Raw genomic sequence first — 19180 nt, forward strand, 5'->3', positions numbered from 1 at the left:
CTGAAACATTGTTCCCCCTGCTGCTATTGGTCCAGGTCTCTCTTGGAAAACAGATGTTATCTCAATGAGAAAAACCTGTATAATTAAAGGTAAAATATATATATTTTTAAAATAAAATAAGTATTTGAATACAGATCTCAGGAAGTGACAATTTCCTTTTTACTATTAGATTGGCTTCCTTCAACTAATGGCAGGGCTGTATCTGGAACTGTTGAAGATAGAAATAGAATGAATAGAGTACACAATCTCCTATTTCAATTTATCTGACAGTCATATTCACCCTTTTATATTGCACACCCTTTAGTTTTTCCCTTTTCATCTCAAACCATTTATTTTTTTTACTTCAATAGTTCCTTGGCCATGTGACATACTGACTTCAAAATAGGCTCAGCATGTACTCTCAGTGGGCCGATATATTGCACACCCTTTAGTTTGGCCATTTTTATCTCACGCAATTTTACATGAATTTTTCAAATGTTCACATTTCAATAGTATGTTTGTTGTTGTCGAACGCTGAAACCTGAACTAAAGACCTTGGTTTAAAAGCTGACAGTGATTTTATATACTTCTATTTTATTTTGAATCCTGCGGCTCTGTTGGGCTAAATTGCTGTGAGCGCTGCTATCTGTCCCGGGATCCTGCCTGATTCTGTATAGGGGGAGAGTTGGCTCGGCGGGCTCAAATGGAGGCCGCTGTTGAACGTTTCCAGCGTTGCAGGAGCTGTGTTTACTTTGCTTTGTTCCGGGACAATGTGGACCATGCAGACTTTCAATGTAGCAACTGTTTGCTTGCAGAGGATTACAGGAGCAAAGTAGCTACTCTTAGCAAGCAAGTAGCAAACCTACATAAGCTACAGGGGAACCCATGGCCACCTAATTTTATTTTTCTTCCACCCCAGTAGCCAGACGCCGCTCTGGTCTGGTGGAAGTTTCGCCGCCGTGTCGGCTCTCCACAGCCGACTGGCCGGTGCTAGGCAGGGTTCCATCCCCGAAGGGGTCTCCCCCTTCCCTGGAGAACGGAGCTGATCTCGACCAAACCAGCCATGGAGGTACGTCACTCGCCGTGGAAGTCAAAGAAGGCATCCTCTGGCAACAGGGGTCTCCATGGAGATGTTGAGCCCGGAACTGGCACAGACCATAAACAGCTTTGCCGCCCTGGATCCAGAGGTTCCGGAGCCTTCGTCCTTGGTGGCTTCCCAATCAAGATCGGATCCGGAGGTACCTGTGTCTTCGTCCTCGGCTCTGTCTCCCTCTTCGGTGGCTTCTACCTCTGGTTCAGATCCTCGGAGCTCCCAGCCTCACCAGACTGTGAGGCTGCCTGAGAGACCGGCCCATTCAACATCACCAGCTGTCATCATAGCCAGCTCTATGGTGAGAAACATCTTTGTCCCCAAGGCAAAAACCCTGTGATACCCAGGAGCACGAGTACAGGACATAACAAGGCTGCTTCCGACTGTTCTACCACAGATGCCAGGAGCTGACACTGTCGTAGTCCATGTGGGGTCAAACGACATCAGGAGGGATAGCTCGGAACATTTGAAAATGGATTTTAAAGAACTGATTTTAGCATTAAAAGACTCCAAAAAATGGCCAATAATTTCAGGTCCAGTACCATCGTTGGGCCGTGGGTGTGAAAGATTCAGCAGACTGCTGGCATTACACATCTGGCTAAAAGACTACTGTAGCTCTGCTGGAGTCACTTTTATTGATAACTTTTACACCTTCTGGAAACAGAAGATACTCTACAGGAATGACGGACTCCATCCAAATCATCTTGGCTCCTGAACCCTGTCCATGCATTTCAAGGCTGCGTTGAAACAATGACTGGTAAATGATCCAAGACCAGCTCAGTTAATCCCTACCACTGTGACAATGAGTCGCCATAATGCTGCATCAAATGTACATGATCTTAGAGGCATTGGCAAACACAATGTAAGTAATTTAATTTATGTACCCCTAATTGCACCGAATAGATCTGTTTATCCTACAGCTATTGTAAGCAGTAGTCATGAGCCTATAAACCAGAGTTACACTGTTAGCACTGAGGCGGTGTGCAATAGTAGGAAGACCACTTTATGCAGCTCACCCTGCACTATCAGCTACAATGTAAATAACACTAGTAAGCCTACCTCTGATAAGCTTCCCAGAAAAGAATTAAACACAATCAAGCAACCCAGAAATATGCTAAAATAGCCCATATTAACATATGTAGGCTAAAAAACAAGATCCATCAAGTCAATAACTTGCTTGTAACAGATGAAATTAATATTATGACTATCTCTGAAACTCACTTACAGTTGAAGTCGGAAGTTTACATACATTTAGGTTGGAGTCATTAAAACTCATTTTTCAACCACTCCACAAATGTATTGTTAACAAACTATAGTTTTGGAAAGTCGGTTAGGACATCTACTTTGTGCATGACACAAGTAATTTTTCCAATAATTGTTTACAGACAGATTATTTCACTTATAATTCAGTGTATGACAATTCCAGTGGGTCAGAAGTTTACATACACTAAGTTGACTGTGCCTTTAAACAGCTTGGAAAATTCCAGAAAATAATGTCATGGCTTTAGAAGCTTCTGATAGACTAATTGACATCATTCAAGTCAATTGGAGGTGTACTTGTGGATGTATTTCAAGGCCTACCTTCAAACTCAGTGCCTCCTTGCTTGACATCATGGGAAAATCAAAAGAAATCAGCCAACACATCAGAAACAAATTGTAGACCTCCACAAGTCTGGTTCATCCTTGGGAGCAATTTCCAAATGCCTGAAGGTACCGTTGCGTACAAACAATAGTACACAAGTATAAACACCATGGGACCACGCAGCCGCCATACCGCTCAGGAAGGAGACGCGTTCTGTCTCCTAGAGATGAACGTACTTTGATGCAAAAACTGCAAATCAATCCCAGAACAACACCAAACGACCTTGTGAAGATGCTGGAGGAAACAGATACAAAGTATCTATATCCACAGTAAAACGAGTCCTATATCGATATAACCTGAAAGACCGCTCAGCAAGGAAGAAGCCACTGCTCCAAAACCGCCATAAAAAAGCCAAACTACGGTTTGTAACTGCACATGGGGACAAAGATTGTACTTTTTGGAGAAATGTCCTCTGGTCTGATGAAACAAAAATAGAACTGTTTGGTCATAATGATCATCGTTATGTTTGGAGGAAAAAGGGTGATGCTTGCAAGCCGAAGAACACCATCCCAACCGTGAAGCACGGCGGTGGAAGCATCATGTTGTGGGGGTGCTTTGCTGCAGGAGGGACTGGTGCACTTCACAAAATATATGGCATCATGAGGAGGAAACTACGTGGATATATTGAAGCAACATCTCAAGACATCAGTCAGGAAGTTAAAGCTTGGTCGCAAATGGGTCTTCCAAATGGACGATGACCTCAAGCATACTTCCATGGCTTAAGGACAACAAAGTCAAGTTATTGGAGTGGCCATCACAAAGCCCTGACCTCAATCCTATAGAACATTTGTGGGCAGAACTGAAAAATCGTGTGCGAGCATGGAGGCCTACAAACCTGACTCAGTTACACCTGCTCTGTCAGGAGGAATGGGCCAAAATTCACCCAACTTATTGTGGGAAGCTTGTGGAAGGCTACCCGAAACGTTTGACCCAAGTTAAACAATTTAAAGGCAATGCTACCAAATACTAATCGAGTGTATGTTAACTTCTGACCCATTGGGAATGTGATGAAAGAAATAAAAGCTGAAATAAATCATTCTCTCTGCTATTACTCTGACATTTCACGTTCTTAAAATAAAGTGGTGATCCTAACTGACCTAAGAAAGGGAATTTTTACTAGGATTAAATGTCAGGAATTGTGAAAAACTGAGTTTAAATGTATTTGGCCAAGGTGTATGTAAACTTCCGACTTCAACTGTATATATATACTGTATTCTATACCATCTACTGCATCTTGCCTATGCCGCCAGGCCATCGCTCATCCCTTTACATTTGTTACTATAATATAGTCACGTGAATTTGTTAGACTACTTGTTAGATATTACTGCACTGTCGCAACTAGAAGCACAATTATTTCGCTACACTCGCACCAACATCTGCTAACCATGTGTATTTGACTAATAACATTTGATTAGAATTGATTGCATGTTGCAGGTGAATAAAAACTACAATTGCTGGATATCAACTGATTGGCTCAAACGCATTAATGAAAGAAATTCCACAAATTAACTTTTAACAAGGCACACCTGTTAATTGAAATGCATTCCAGGTGACTACCTCATGAAGCTGATTGAGAGAATGCCAAGCGTGTGCAAAGCTGTCATCAAGGCAAAGGGTTGCTACTTTGAAGAATCTAAAATCTAAAATATATTTAGATATGTTTAACACTTTTTTGGTTACTACATGATTCCATATGTGTTATTTCATAGTTTTGATGTCTTCACTATTATTCTACAATGTAGAAAATAGTACAAATAAAGAAAAACCCTTGAATGAGCAGGTGTGTCCACATTTTTTACTTATACTGCAAGTATTCACACCCCTTTGCTATGACAGTCCAAGTCGAATGAGGTGCATTCAATTTCCTTTGATCATCCTTGAGTTGTCACTACAACTTGTTTGGAGTCCACATGTGGCCAATTTAATTGTTTGGAAAGAAACAAACCTTTCTACATAAGGTCCCACAGTTGACAGTGCATGTCAGAGCAGAAACTATATCATCAAGTTCAAGGAACTGGCCGTAGATCTCTGAGGTATATCTGGGGAAGGGTATTAAACAATTTCTAGAGTGTTTCAAGTTTTCAAGACCATAGTGGTCTCCATCATTGGGAAACTGAAAAAATATTGAACTACCCAGACTCTGACTAGAGCTGACCATCCGACCAAAGTGAGCAACCTGGCAAGAAGGGCCTTGATCAGGGAGGTGTCCAAGAACCCAATGGCCACTCTGACACAACTTCAGAGCTCCTTGGCTGAGATGGGAGAACCTGCCAGAGTGACAACAGTTCCTATCGAGAAGCTAATAAACAACATGATCATTACACAGGTGCACCTTGTGCTGGGGACAATAAAAGGTCACTCTAAAATGTGCAGTTTTGACACACAACACAATGCCACAGATGTCAAGTTTTGAAGGAGCGTGCAATTGACATGCTGACTGCAAGAATGTCCTACAAAGCTGTTGCCAGATACATGTATGTTAATTTCTCGACCATAGGCTGCCTCCAAATTCGTTTTAGAAAATTGGGCAGTACTATACGTCCAACCGGCCTCACAACCGCAGACCCTTTGTAACCACGCCAGCCCAGGACCTCCACATCCGGCTTTTTCACCTGTAGGATTGGCTGAGACCAACCACCCGATTTTTTATCGCCCAGTGTTGGGAAGACTAAGCTTCTTCTTTATTTTTTGGGGATTGTGACGGCAGATCGCATCCAATTTAAGTTGCGTACACCGCCACCTACTCTGCTGGAGTGTGAGACCATTCACGGCCTACCTAAATTAAATAGTTTGTGATACAGTACTATAAAATTGGGGAAAAGGAAAAATTACCCTGCCAACTATTAGCCCTCTCAAAAATGATAATAATAATTAAAAAAACACCCCATTACACTATTAACCCTATCTAATCCTACACCCGACTAACGTTCTGGGAGGACAGAACACCACCACTCAACACTTTCCTGCAACTGTTCTGCAGTAAAACCTCGCAATCCCAAGTATTTCTCTGCCGCTGCCACCAAAACCTCTATTTTCTGGGACTTTCCATCCATTTCTGCAGTACAACTGATAACCATAGCTATAAATGCCAAGAAACCTACCTTACTGAAGCATATTCTTCCCATCACTTTCTATTAGTCTCTGCCTACTCACAGGAATCCTCTCAGGATCCTTCACCCTGTACCCATCTTTCTCTACCACTCTCTTCACTGCTTCGGCATACAACACTTTCTGTACAACTCTGTCACCTCCTAGCTCCAGCCCCATGGGCACCCCCACAACTATACAAACACAACATTCTCAACCGAAACTACACATTCCTTCGTCTCATGCCCTCCTGTACACTTCTCACATCTAGGACTCTCCCTCCTACATACTGCTGCAACATGCCCATAAATTTGACGCCTAAAACAGTGAAGTATTTTAGGAACACTCTCTCAGGATAACTTACTTACTTCCTACCTTAACCTTTTCTGGCAAACACTCTACATCAAAACACAACAGACAGACAAAGTATTTTCTGTTTGCCCACTAAGTCACACCAACACGCAAGCATCACTGGTAATCTTCACTTTCAACTGATCTTCCTCAACATTTAATAACACCCCTGTTATTACTCATTCAACAGTGCTTTGCTTTAGAGCACAAAGCTTGTGTAAAAGTAATATATGAGACAACCTAAAGAATAACAAATGAAACAAGCATTACAGTAACCGGTGCAATAAATCCAAGTAATTTATTGGATTGTTAACTTTTTTAAACATTTATATGAGTAGCATAAGACTAATTAATGAATCAATCAATACATTTGCATGCACAAATGTAGATATTGAAACAAACTACTATAAAAATTAAACCTGCTATAGAGCATGCTGGGAAATATGATAACGATGGGTGTGGTTTTGGTTCAAAGTGATGTGATTTTCAGACCACTGTATTACCGTTTTTTCTGAATACTTAAACAAACAGTGATTCTAGAGGCACTATCTCTGAAACCATTAACACTAGTAGCCAATGCATTTACCAAGTGTGCCAAACTGAATGCACGTTCTCTGCTTTACACTCAGTTTGTAATTTTATAACACACTTATAGCAAAACTGTAAACATTGGTCTCTACATTGCTACACTATTTCGCCAATTGCCTTTCCACATTGACACATGTGATGGACAATTTTAGACAGAGAGTAAGAGGGGTGAGAACTAGAGGAGGAGGACAAGGAGGAGGAAGAGGACAAGGAGGTGAAGAAGTAAGAGTAAGAGGACGAGGACGGAGAGGACGAGGACCTGCTATACTGTTGCAGGTATCATCTGGATATTTCGAAATGAGAACCGGTAAGTAACTGTAAGTGCTGTAGCCTTAGTGGTACAGTAATATGTACTGTACGTTCATAATGAGAAGGACGTATCACTAAAACCATTCAAATGTTTTTACAGAACTGCAAGAAAACCAGTACATGGTGGAAGAGGTCGACTGTTCACTCCAGAGCAAGAGACCCACATTGTAAATATGGTCATTGCAAATAACTGGATCAGACTCAGAGAACTGCAGGACCACATAATGGCAGATAACACCATATTTCAAAACGTCAACAGAGTGAGTCTCTCTGCACTGTCTCATCTACTGAAACGCAATAGAATTAGGATGAAGCAGCTGTACAGAGTCCCTTTCGAAAGAAACTCAGACCGTGTAAAACAACTGAGATATGAATATGTACAGGTAAGCTATACTATCCTATCATTGGTACTGGATCTGGAAGTGTATAGTGCTACGTCATATTGACTGATCCCTGTCTTTTCCTACTGTGCTACATTGTCTTGTCTCTTTCAGAGAGTCATGGAGCTAGAAGCAGATGCAGTGCATCATGATCTAATATATGTGGACGAGGCAGGTTTCAACCTTGCAAAAACAAGGGGCCCGACAGAAATATCATCAGACACCGTGCCTTCATCAACGTCCCGGGACAACGTGGTGGCAACATAACAAAGTGTGTGGCTATTAGTCAAAACGGCGTCCTTCACCATCATGCAATCCTAGGCCCATACAACACTGCACACATTATCACAATTCAGGACACCCTCAACAACAGACTAATCCCTAATGACCAGGGGCCAGAGCAGCCCAGGTACGTTATCATCTGGGACAATGTTAGTTTCCACCAGGCTGCTGTGGTCCGCAATTGGTTCATAGGTCACCCACTTTTCATCGCACTCAATATCCCCCATACTCTCGTGCTTGAATCCTATTGAAGAATTCTTCTCTGCATGGCGTTGGAAGGTGTGTGATCGCCAGCCCCACCAACACATACCCCTTCTACAGGCAATAGAGGAGGCTTGTGGAGACATGGATCAGGGGTCATGCCAGGCCTGGATACAGCACTCCAGGCGATACTTCCACGCTGCCTAGCTCAAGACAACATGTGATGTGGATGAAGTCTTATGGCCAGACCCACAAAGAAGGTGAGATGGAGCCACATTTGTTTCTGTTCTATTTTTTCTAGTACAAATGTTTTTGTTTTCTTCTACTGCAGATTTGTTGTTTGAGGAGTGTTAGAACATTTTCCCCTCATTTGTATTGATAGTGTGTTATGTTCGGAATACACGTCCATACTTTACACATTTGGATAGGTGTGTGTATGTGTGTTTAATGCATCTATGATAAAACTTTATTGTAAAGTGCTATGCCCGGCACACAGAAAAAGCAAACGCCACAAGTGTTTTTCATTTACACCATCAGTGCCTAGTTGGTGCTTTGTGTGCTTATTCAAATGATGTTTTGTGTGTATGTATTGATGCAAAAATAACATTTTTTTATAGAGTTTGAAGAGTTTTGCAAGTATTGTTTGGTTTTGCATGACATGTATAATGTTTTGCTAGTTTGGTGTAAGGTTTAGTGGTTAGTGTGTAGAGTTTTGCAAAAATAGCCTATAGTTTCAAAGATATTGCCTAAGCAATCATAAAAACCTAAGGCGTATGCATGCTTCCCATCTCAAACAGTTCATGCATACATTATGACGACATTTTGTGACGTTTTTGTGTGTTTTGGCCTTCGGGAAATTTATGAAGATCTCCTCCGCAAAATTGTAAAAATATATTCTGACTATTTTGAGGAAGTGGCTACAGTGTCTCAAGATGGACAAACAGTACTATTGGCGTTTTTTTTTTCTTGTTTTTCAAGCTAAGGTCTTTTCAAGCTAATGTATGCTAGCAAACTCATACGGTTCGCCTAGCCGAGTTCTGCTCCAACCGGCCCGAAGCATGCCTCTAGGGTAGGGTTTCCCAAACTCGGTCCTCGGAACCCCAAAGGGTGCACGTTTTAGTTTTTGCCCTAACAATATACAGCTGATTCATATGATTAAAGCTTGATAATTAGTTGATTATTTGAATCAGTTGTGTAGTACCAGGGCAAAAACCAAAATGTGCACACCTTGGGGACCAGAGGTCCGAGTTTGGGAAACCCTGCTATAGGGTAAAACTAGGCCCTCAAAATAAGGCCTTATGCAATATGTAAGGTATATTGTTAACACTGTCAGTGTTTTATTTTTAAAAATGTACACTTAAGAATTTGCTCTGTATGTAACAACAATCTTGCTATTATTAAAAACAGTTACTTCACATGCATAGGAACATGATATCACATTCTACTGCATTACCTTATGTCTCACTCATTATAAAAATATGTATTAGTTCATTTTTAAGCTGCAAAAGTGGTCTACTCTAATGTTGAGGTGATTCCATGTCCGTCATGTGTTTACAGTTTTTTTTACAATCGCTTACACACTAAAAGTGGTATTTGAGGCACACTCAGTGAAACCATTAACTCATGTACCCAATCTTCAGACCAAGTCTACAAAACTGCAAGCACATTATCTGCTTTACACTCAGTTTGCAATTATAAAACACACTTTTTGAAAAACACTAAACACAGTTCTCTACATTAGACACATCATCCAAAACTAACACGTCTTGTGTTTCATTTGGAAAACACTGCCATTCCAAATGCCACACTCATTTACCGATTACCTACACCCAGTGCTCACGTGTGAAAACACTAATTTCTTCACTTAGAAGACTTAGGTTGGCTTTCTTGGTTTGAACAACAATGGAGGTCAATTTTGGAGAGAGTTAGAGGAAGAGGAGTGAGAGTAAGAGGGGGACAAGGAGGAGGAAGAGGACAAGGAGGAGGAGGAGGACGAGCCTATTATCTTCTACTGTGTTTGTTTTGTCTGTTAATGTTCATCCTGAAATCTGGATGAAAATACAATGTTTTGAGAAATAAATACATTTTATTTTTCCCCGCTTGCATTTCTGTTAATAGGGTAAATATATACTGAATATGCATACATACTGTATATATTTGTGCACATACATGTATGTGTGAGTGCTATGACAAACTGCCGTGGACTTCACTGTACATGCAAAAGATGGTAGTGTCACGGTTGTCGTAAGGAGAAGCGGACCAAAGTGCAGCGTGTGTGTCGTTCCACATTTTATTTTCACTGTGAAACTTTGCAATACATACACAATAAACTGAACGAACAAACACAACAAACCGTGACGCAGAGTAGAAACATACACTAACTCAGAAACAATCTTCCACAAACCCAGGTGGGGAAAAAAAAACTTAAGTATGATCTCCAATTAGAGACAACGAGGACCAGCTGCCTCTAATTGGAGATAATCCCAAACAAAACCCAACATAGAAATACAAAACTAGAAAACCTCCCTGTCACGGCCTGACCTACTCTACCATAGAAAATAACAGCTTTCTAAGGTCAGGACATGACAGGTAGTGTTTTACATTCGTCACATCCATGTGTAGTTAACGTGTATAAGAGCTAATCATTTGATGGTTTGTGTGTAGAGTTTTGATGAAAAAACACAATTTTGAGAAAAGTTCAAATGGTTTTGAATTAAGTATTTGGTTTTGCAAGAGATGTGTGATGTTTTGCATGTTGTGTGTGTTTTTTGTGTAGAATCTAGAGAAAAGGAGCCATAGTTTCAGAAATGTGTAAGCAATTGTCAAAAACTGTAATACTAGCTATAGGCTATATTAAGATTCATATCTGAGAGCCCTCCAAACCCTGTGTTAATGATAATATATTTACACTAATTTAACTAACTGTTGTAGTTTATTGGTTCTTCAACTATTTGGCAGCCGTTAAATAAATATTTTTTTTTTTCAAATAAACTTGCCTATATTCAAATAACTTAAAGTATTATTTGGTTTTCTGAGGCGTATTCAGAATACTTTAAAAAATGATTTGTTTTTCTGAGACTTGTACAGTGTTTGAAAATAGTTGCCTTTTATGTTGAAGGCAACTTTATATAAACTATATTTGACTACCTTGAGTATCTGAACAGTTGGTATTTACAAAATACAACTATTTTCTGCCCAGGTTTGGTGTGTTCTGTCTAATATTTATCCAAATTGGATTGTAGCCTTTATATGGATTATATTTCCAATTTTAAGTCCTATAATCAACATATGAGTGTCATACTATTTTCCTTGAACATGGTTCAACTTAGAATAAACACAAAACATCTGGTCAAACGATAATCCTCATTGGTTGTGTCACCTAGGGCTGGGGACTGCCAGGATCTCACAATATGATATAGTCACAGAACTTAGGTGGCGATACAATATCTATTGCAATTCTCATGATTATATATGTATTGCGATTCGATACTGTGATTTTATTTCGATTCAATGTTCCAAACATATTGCTCACCGTATGTCTGCTGCAGAGGAACGAGAGAGCCATGAGAAAATTAGTTTGATCAGTCATGGAAATAAAAGTGCTGAAAACAAATTGGTTCCCTATTTAAAAAGAAGATGGAGAACAAACTATGAAGGAAGAATACTGGAGTTTTGGTCCAGGTACAGCCAACTAGCGCAAAAATAATATTGCGATATCGTCAAAATGATACGATATTATATATTGTCAAAAATAATATCCCAAAATATAACTGTATCAATTTTTTTCAAATCAAATTTTATTGGTCACATACACATGGTTAGCAGATATTATTGTGAGTGTCACCTCTCTCCCCCATCACTAACTCTCTCTCATGGCAGCTGGTTTTCCACAAGCCAGCATATTTGCGGATGAGAAAAGGGAAATGGCATACTTAATTAAATAAATCTGTTATGGCATAATATATGCAGGCCATTTCAAAGGTGGAGAAATAATTGGGAGCAGTGGAATTCAAACACATTAGTCACCCCAGTGCATTTACCCATCTCCCTCTGAGCTCGGAGTGAGAGACCAGCTATAATTCAGAGTTGGGGCTGTAATTCAGACCAGCTACAATTCAGAGTTGGGGCTGTAATTCAGACCAGCTCTAATTCAGAGTTGGGGCTGTAATTCAGACCAGCTATAATTCAGAGTTGGGGCTGTAATTCAGACCAGCTCTAATTCAGAGTTGGGGCTGTAATTCAGACCAGCTCTAATTCAGAGTTGGGGCTGTAATTCAGGCTGGCTCTAGTTCAGAGTTGGGGTTTTAATTCAGACCGGTTCTAATTCAGAGTTGGGGCTGTAATTCAGGCTAGCTCTAATTCAGAGTTGTGGCTGTAATTCAGACCAGCTCTAATTCGGAGTTGGGGCTGTAATTAAGACCAGCTATAATTCAGAGTTGGGGCTGTAATTCAGACCACCTCTAATTCAGAGTTGGGGCTGTAATTCAGATGAAACAGAATCAAAAGTATTGTTTCCATACAGGTTCTTCCAGCATTCGATGCATAACCCATAGTAAAAAAATCTACTTAAATTAATCTGCTCCCCCTGTTAGTTATTGTCACCATTGTTGCTTTGAGTCTGTTTTAATCCAAAACATGAATCAGAATCAAGCAAAACATTCAGCATCTGTGCTGCAGCAGGAAAAATTACACCAATGGGTGGAAGAGGACAAATTATGAAATTGCAGAAGACATCTTCAGCAAGACTCCCTCCCTCTTTTTTTCTGTATATTTTTTTAGGTTTTACTCCATTTTCTCCCATTGCTAGTTACAACCTTGTCAAATCGCTGCAACTCCTCACTGGACTCAGGAGAGGCGAAGGTTGAGACACGCCTGGACGCCTACTTCTTAACACACTGCTCACTTAACCCGGAAGTCAGCCACACCAATGTGTCGTTGGAAACACTGTTCAACTGACAGCCATTGTCAGCTTGCAGATGCCCGGCCCACCACAAGGAGACGCTAAAGCGGTCCCGTGTGGCTCAGTTGGTAGAGCATGGTGTTTGCAATGCCAGGGTTGTGGGTTTGATTCCCACGGGGGGCCAGTATGAAAAGAAATGTATGAATTGTATGCATTCACTACAGTAAGTCGCTCTGGATAAGAGTGTCTGCTAAATGACTAAAATGTAAATGTAAAGCGTGATGAACCAAGGAAAGATCACCAGGCCAAACCATCCCCTAACCTGGGCCAATTGTGCCCCGCTCAATGGGGCTCCCGGTCACGCTCAGCTGTGACACAGTCTGGGTTGTGGCGCCTCAGTACTGCGATGCAGTGCCTTGGATCGCTGCACCACTCGAGTCTCTCTCCTTTCAAGTGTAACCTTCTGACTTTGCTCAATTCATTAGTATTTTACATCTTGAAAATGATCTATATTGCATATACCTTCATTGATGCTGAATCAGATAATGGATAAGCTTCAGTCCAGGTGGTTCAGTTATATGCTAGGATGAAGGCCAGTTGACTAGTAGCTGGGACTCAAAATCTCAGCCAAGGTTTGAGTTTAGAGGCCCAGTGCTGGCTTCATGTGGACTTGTATCTAGTGGGGGTTTAAAGTCCCAGTAGTGGCGTCATGTGGACCTGTATCTAGGAGGTTTAAAGTCCCGGTAGTGGCTTCATGTGGACCTGTATCTAGTGGGGGTTTAAAGTCCCAGTAGTGGCTTCATGTGTACATGTATCTAGTGGGGGTTTAGAGGCCCAGTAGTGGCTTCATGTGGACCTGTATCTAGTGGGGGTTTAGAGGCCCAGTAGTGGCTTCATGTGGACCTGTATCTAGTGGGGGTTTAAAGGCCCAGTAGTGGCTTCATGTGGACCTGTATCTAGTGGGGGTTTAGAGAAACAGTAGTGGCTTCATGTGGACCTGTATCTAGTGGGGGTTTAGAGAAACAGTAGTGGCTTCATGTGGACCTGTATCTAGTGGGGGTTTAAAGGCCCAGTAGTGGCTTCATGTGGACCTGTATCTAGGAGGTTTAGAGGCCCTGTACTGGGTTCATGTGGACCTGTATCTAGTGGGGGTTTAGAGGTTCAGTAGTGGCTTCATGTGGACCTGTATCTAGTGGGGGTTTAGAGGCCCAGTAGTGGCTTCATGTGGACCTGTATCTAGTGGGGGTTTAGAGGCCCAGTAGTGGCTTCATGTGGACCTGTATCTAGTGGGGGTTTAGAGAAACAGTAGTGGCTTCATGTGGACCTGTATCTAGTGGAGGTTTAGAGGTTCAGTAGCTGGCTTCATGTGGACCTGTATCTAGTGGGGTTTAGAGGCCCAGTAGTGGCTTCATGTGGACCTGTATCTAGTGGGGTTTAGAGGCCCAGTAGTGGCTTCATGTGGACCTGTATCTAGTGGGGTTTAGAGGCCCAGTAGTGGCTTCATGTGGACCTGTATCTAGTGGGGGTTTAGAGAAACAGTAGTGGCTTCATGTGGACCTGTATCTAGTGGGGGTTTAAAGGCCCAGTAGTGGCTTCATGTGGACCTGTATCTAGTGTGAGTTTAGAGGCCCAGTAGTGGCTTCATGTGGTCCTGTATCTAGTGGGGGTTTAGAGAAACAGTAGTGGCTTCATGTGGACCTGTATCTAGTGGGGGTTTAAAGGCCCAGTAGTGGCTTCATGTGGACCTGTATCTAGTGTGAGTTTAGAGGCCCAGTAGTGGCTTCATGTGGTCCTGTATCTAGTGGGGGTTTAGAGGCCCTGTAATGGCTTCATGTGGACCTGTATCTAGTGGGGTTTAGAGGCCCAGTAGTGGCTTCATTTGGACCTGTATCTAGTGGGGTTTAGAGGCCCAGTAGTGGCTTCATGTGGACCTGTATCTAGTGGGGGTTTAAGAGGTTCAGTAGTGGCTTCATGTGGTCCTGTATCTAGTGGGGGTTTAGAGGCCCAGTAGTGGCTTCATGTGGACCTGTATCTAGTGGGGGTTTAGAGGCCCAGTAGTGGCTTCATGTGGACCTGTATCTAGTGGGGGTTTAGAGGCGCAGGAGTGGCTTCATGTGGACCTGTATCTAGTGGGGGTTTAGAGGCGCAGGAGTGGCTTCATGTGGACCTGTATCTAGTGGGGGTTTAGAGGCCCAGTAGTGGCTTCATGTGGACCTGTATCTACTGGGGGTTTAGAGGACCAGTAGTGGCTTCATGTGGACCTGTATCTAGTGGGGGTTTAAAGTCCCAGTAGTGGCTTCATGTGGACCTGTATCTAGTGGAGGTTTAGAGGCCCAGTAGTGGCGTCATGTGGACCTGTATCTAGTGTGAGTTTAGAGGCCCAGTAGTGGCTTCATGTGGACCTGTATCTAGTGTGAGTTTAGAGGCCCAGTAGTGGCTTCATGTGGACCTGTATCTAGTGGGGGTTTAAAGGCCCAGTAGTGGCTTCATGTGGACCTGTATCTAGTGGGGGGTTAGAGAAACAGTAGTGGCTTCATGTGGACCTGTATCTAGTGGGGGTTTAAAGGCCCAGTAGTGGCTTCATGTGGACCTCTATCTAGTGTGAGTTTAGAGGACCAGTAGTGGCTTCATGTGGTCCTGTATCTAGTGGGGGTTTAGAGGCCCTGTAGTGGCTTCATGTGGACCTGTATCTAGTGTGAGTTTAGAGGCCCAGTAGTGGCTTCATGTGGACCTGTATCTAGTGGGGTTTAGAGGCCCAGTAGTGGCTTCATGTGGACCTGTATCTAGTGGGGGTTTAAAGGCCCAGTAGTGGCTTCATGTGGACCTGTATCTAGTGGGGGTTTAAGAGGTTCAGTAGTGGCTTCATGTGGTCCTGTATCTAGTGGGGGTTTAGAGGTCCAGTAGTGGCTTCATGTGGTCCTGTATCTAGTGGGGGTTGAGAGGCCCAGTATTGGCTTCATGTGGACCTGTATCTAGTGGGGGTTTAGAGGCCCAGTAGTGGCTTCATGTGGACCTGTATCTAGTGGGGGTTGAGAGGCCCAGTATTGGCTTCATGTGGACCTGTATCTAGTGGGGGTTTAGAGGCCCAGTAGTGGCTTCATGTGGACCTGTATCTAGTGGGGGTTTAAAGGCCCAGTAGTGGCTTCATGTGGACCTGTATCTAGTGTGAGTTTAGAGGCGCAGGAGTGGCTTCATGTGGACCTGTATCTAGTGGAGGTTTAGAGGCCCAGTAGTGGCGTCATGTGGACCTGTATCTAGTGTGAGTTTAGAGGCCCAGTAGTGGCTTCATGTGGACCTGTATCTAGTGGAGGTTTAGAGGCACCAGTAGTGGCTTCATGTGGACCTGTATCTAGTGTGAGTTTAGAGGCCCAGTAGTGGCTTCATGTGGTCCTGTTTCTAGTGGGGGTTTAGAGGCCCTGTAGTGGCTTCATGTGGACCTGTATCTAGTGGGGGTTTAGAGAAACAGTAGTGGCTTCATGTGGACCTGTATCTAGTGTGAGTTTAGAGGCCCAGTAGTGGCTTCATGTGGTCCTGTATCTAGTGGGGGTTTAGAGGCCCTGTAGTGGCTTCATGTGGACCTGTATCTAGTGGGGTTTAGAGGCCCAGTAGTGGCTTCATGTGGACCTGTATCTAGTGTGAGTTTAGAGGCCCAGTAGTGGCTTCAGGTGGACCTGTATCTAGTGGGGGTTTAAGAGGTTCAGTAGTGGCTTCATGTGGTCCTATATCTACTGGGGGTTTAGAGGCCCAGTAGTGGCTTCATGTGGACCTGTATCTAGTGGGGGTTTAGAGGCCCAGTAGTGGCTTCATGTGGACCTGTATCTAGTGGGGTTTAGAGGCCCAGTAGTGGCTTCATGTGGACCTGTATCTAGTGGGGGTTTAGAGGCGCAGGAGTGGCTTCATGTGGACCTGTATCTAGTGGGGGTTTAGAGGCGCAGGAGTGGCTTCATGTGGACCTGTATCTAGTGGGGGTTTAGAGGCCCAGTAGTGGCTTCATGTGGACCTGTATCTAGTGGGGGTTTAGAGGCCCAGTATTGGCTTCATGTGGACCTGTATCTAGTGGAGGTTTAGAGGCCCAGTAGTGGCGTCATGTGGACCTGTATCTAGTGTGAGTTTAGAGGCCCAGTAGTGGCTTCATGTGGACCTGTATCTAGTGGAGGTTTAGAGGCCCAGTAGTGGCTTCATGTGGACCTGTATCTAGGAGGTTTAGAGGCCCTGTAGTGGCTTCATGTGGACCTGTATCTAGTGTGAGTTTAGAGGCCCTGTAGTGGCTTCATGTGGACCTGTATCTAGTGGGGGTTTAGAGGCCCAGTAGTGGCTTCATGTGGACCTGTATCTAGTGGGTGTGTCTGGCGCTCCATCTGTTGAATAATAAAGGTGAGGAGGACTCCTCTGTGTCGCCAACAGGTCTACTCTCATCACTGTCATCTAGGATTAAGACTGTCCCTCTCAATAGAACAGAACAGGGTCACAGGTGGTCGTCCACATACAGAGATTGACCACTCAGAGGTTATACCAGTCGCTCAATTAATTACTTTCTCTCTCAGATAGAAACAGTCACACTTTGCCTTCATTGTGTGAAATGAATGACTAAAGAACAATGTCACTAATGACATGATAGGAAAAGATTGAAATTACAATACAACTGTATGTACATATTTGCTTTGAAAACTAAGAAACAAAAGCTGCATTTCTGTCACAATAAATAATCTCTAGTCAGTCAGTCTTTTCAGTTTTCACTTTTTACAATGCACTGAACTGCCCAAACTTCCCCTACTTCTGGTCAGCTATTCCCTGGACACAACCATAGCAGCAAATATGGATTTTAATTGGGCATTGAAAGACACTCAAGATGAAGCCATTAAGGTGAAATAATTCAGTTCAGATCAGCAAAGGCATGGCTGAGTTCCGGAAGGGCCACAGGGGGGGACTAGTGGTCTGCTGCCGGTTTCAATAGCGACACACAGACACACACACACGTGCCGACACACACAAATATTGAGCATGTTGATTCAGACAGGAGGTGTGCTGCTCACAGCGGCCCACCTTCTGTACCTCTTGTAACCATCACCTTCCATAGGTGAACACCTTTTCCTGTCAAAACGTAAGCCAACAAAAAGAGAAACTTGTTAATTTTCTCCTTTGAACATAGTTCTGAATCTTGTTTGAATAAATCTATGCTGGACTCTGATGTGTCTCTGACTGGTTATAATGTCTTTAGATCTGACAGAGTTGGCAGAGGTGGTGTCGCCATATACATAAAGAGCAACTTAAATGTTTTTGTATCCATCACAACCTTTGTCCCTAAGCTATTTGAATGTCTAGTCCTAAATGTGGGCCTTGGTAATAATGCCCATCTGACGCTACTGGGAATTTATCGCCCTCCCTCAGCCTCCATACGTGCTCTTAGCAAATTGCCTGACCTGCTGTCTAACTATGCTAAATCTGAATTATTAATAGTGGGTGATCTTACTCTAGATTGGTTGATTCCACTTCCTGATGGGCTGAAAGATATTTGTACTGAGCTAAATCTAATTTAGCTGATAACTAAACCAACTCGCCCCAAATTTAATCACCTTGAAAATTCTACTCTTTTAGATAAATTATACCAACAAACTCCTCATAAGTTTACAGCCACTGGGATATTTTCTTATGAGTTCAGTGACCATTGACCCTTTGCCTGCATAAGAGATGGTAAACTACCTAAATCTCGTACTCACATGATTACAAAGAACATTTGGGGTATTTAATTAGCAATATTTTTTGTCTGAGCTAGGGTTGAGTGACTGGTGGGTTGTGTCAACTATCACTGACTCGGATCAGGCCCTTACATTTTTTTATTTCCCTGTTTAACTTGAAGGGGAAAAGATAGATCTTATCCTTGGTTCACGCATAAATTGTCTGATAAATTACAGGAAAGAAATGTATCTTGGGCTAAGGCTAGACTGACTGATTCTGTCTGATTTGCAGTGCTTCAGACATTTTAGAAATAGATGTATATCCCTGGTAAAAAAAAGAGCGAAATCAACATATACTGCTCAAAAAAATAAAGGGATCACTTAAACAACACATCCTAGATCTGAATGAAATAAATAATCTTATTAAATACTTTTTTCTTTGCATAGTTGAATGTGCTGACAACAAAATCACACAAAAAAAAATACTGGAAATCCAATTTATCAACCCATGGAGGTCTGGATTTGGAGTCACACTCAAAATTAAAGTGGAAAACCACACTACAGGCTGATCCAACTTTGATGTAATGTCCTTAAAACAAGTCTAAATGAGGCTCAGTAGTGTGTGTGGCCTCCACGTGCCTGATGGTCTCCTGAGGGATCTCCTCCCAGACCTGGACTAAAGCATCCGCCAACTCC

Source organism: Salmo salar, chromosome 19 (genome assembly GCF_965601325.2).
Source record: "Salmo salar chromosome 19, fSalSal1, whole genome shotgun sequence".
NCBI lineage: Eukaryota > Metazoa > Chordata > Actinopteri > Salmoniformes > Salmonidae > Salmo > Salmo salar.